The sequence below is a fragment of the Convolutriloba macropyga genome, unplaced genomic scaffold (assembly GCF_964194025.1).
Source record: "Convolutriloba macropyga unplaced genomic scaffold, txConMacr16.3 SCAFFOLD_4649, whole genome shotgun sequence".
In the NCBI taxonomy this organism is placed as follows: domain Eukaryota; kingdom Metazoa; phylum Xenacoelomorpha; order Acoela; family Convolutidae; genus Convolutriloba; species Convolutriloba macropyga.
Window position 1 is genome coordinate 2,976 of NW_027451587.1, and position 2,454 is coordinate 5,429.

General features: G+C 41.1%; 1 pseudogene; it reads right to left on the reverse strand.

The window, feature by feature from the left end:
• Nucleotides 1-211: 211 nt before the first annotated feature.
• Nucleotides 212-363, reverse strand: LOC142356820 (5.8S ribosomal RNA; annotated as a pseudogene).
• Nucleotides 364-2,454: the final 2,091 nt, after the last annotated feature.

Sequence of the window (2,454 nt, forward strand, 5' to 3'; positions counted from 1 at the left end):
GAAACAACATAATACTAGTCTCATTAAGTTCCGTCTCTTTGCAATTTTCTTATGAAGAAAATTCGCCATCACAATGACTCCAGCAGTTCTTGATCAAGGAATGCAATCATTGATCAGAAATGCTATTATTTGAATCGGTTCTGCTTTAAGTGTTCCAATTTTATTGGAAGCACCAACAATAGAACATCAATGTGTTCAATCGAGAGTTATATAACCCTGAATCGGACGCAGTCAACAGCCGAAGCCGAGACCGCCTTTTGCGTTAGAGAGGTCGGTAAACAAATCTTGCGATTCATACCGAATTAACACATATAGCTGTGCTCCTCTTCGTAAAGCGAGCCAAGTGATCCCCTGTTGAAGGATGTATTTGGACCAATCTAGTAGCATTTGGTTTCCAACAAGCTCTCCCAAGTTAGCTTACTTATTGGGCTTTTCAACCAATTCGGTTGGCTACAAGCATCATCAAAGTACTAGCCACAGTTTGATCGCAAAATCTACGACTTTCACATGTTGATGTTTCGGCTTGCGCTTAGCCTACTATAAGCAACATAATACTAGTCATATCATAGAGCGTGATCAGCTTGTGACGTTCTCATGATGAAGTTTCACCAACAGTGTCTCACTTCGAGCTTAAATCCAGCTACTAGTAACTACACAGTACTGACTGCAACGATAACTTTTATCTATACCTTTCACATGCTGCGCTTTCGGCCAGGGCCTACTAACGTCAACATAATACTCGATATAAACTTTTGTTCATGATGCAGCTTCCCCCATGCAGAAGTTTCGCCTTCAAATGCTCTCTTGGCCATATGACGTAAGAAAAGGTTACTAGTAACATCACAGTACTAGCCACAGTTTGATTGCAAAATTCTACGACTTTCACATGTTGATGTTTCGGCTTGCGCTTAGCCTACTAGAAGCAACATAATACTAGTCATATCATAGAGCGTGATCAGCTTGTGACGTTCTCATGATGAAGTTTCACCAACAGTGTCTCATTTCGAGCTTAAATCCAGCTACTAGTAACTACACAGTACTGACTGCAACGCTAACTTTTATCTATACCTTTCACATGCTGCGCTTTCGGCCAGGGCCTACTAACGTCAACATAATACTCGATATAAACTTTTGTTCATGATGCAGCTTCCCCATGCAGAAGTTTCGCCTTCAAATGCTCTCTTGGCCATATGACGTAACACAAGGTTACTAGTAACATCACAGTACTAGCCACAATTTGATCGCAAAATTCTACGACTTTCACATGTTGATGTTTCGGCTTGCGCTTAGCCTACTATAAGCAACATAATACTAGTCATATCATAGAGCGTGATCAGCTTGTGACGTTCTCATGATGAAGTTTCACCAACAGTGTCTCACTTCGAGCTTAAATCCAGCTACTAGTAACTACACAGTACTGACTGCAACGATAACTTTTATCTATACCTTTCACATGCTGCGCTTTCGGCCAGGGCCTACTAACGTCAACATAATACTCGATATAAACTTTTGTTCATGATGCAGCTTCCCCATGCAGAAGTTTCGCCTTCAAATGCTCTCTTGGCCATATGACGTAAGAAAAGGTTACTAGTAACATCACAGTACTAGCCACAGTTTGATTGCAAAATTCTACGACTTTCACATGTTGATGTTTCGGCTTGCGCTTAGCCTACTAGAAGCAACATAATACTAGTCATATCATAGAGCGTGATCAGCTTGTGACGTTCTCATGATGAAGTTTCACCAACAGTGTCTCATTTCGAGCTTAAATCCAGCTACTAGTAACTACACAGTACTGACTGCAACGCTAACTTTTATCTATACCTTTCACATGCTGCGCTTTCGGCCAGGGCCTACTAACGTCAACATAATACTCGATATAAACTTTTGTTCATGATGCAGCTTCCCCATGCAGAAGTTTCGCCTTCAAATGCTCTCTTGGCCATATGACGTAACACAAGGTTACTAGTAACATCACAGTACTAGCCACAATTTGATCGCAAAATTCTACGACTTTCACATGTTGATGTTTCGGCTTGCGCTTAGCCTACTAGAAGCAACATAATACTAGTCATATCATGGAGCGTGATCAGCTTGTGACGTTCTCATGATGAAGTTTCACCAACAGTGTCTCATTTCGAGCTTAAATCCAGCTACTAGTAACTACACAGTACTGACTGCAACGATAACTTTTATCTATACCTTTCACATGCTGCGCTTTCGGCCAGGGCCTACTAATGTCAACATAATACTCGATATAAACTTTTGTTCATGATGCAGCTTCCCCATGCAGAAGTTTCGCCTTCAAATGCTCTCTTGGCCATATGACGTAACACAAGGTTACTAGTAACATCACAGTACTAGCCACAATTTGATCGCAAAATTCTACGACTTTCACATGTTGATGTTTCGGCTTGCGCTTAGCCTACTAGAAGCAACATAATACTAGTCATA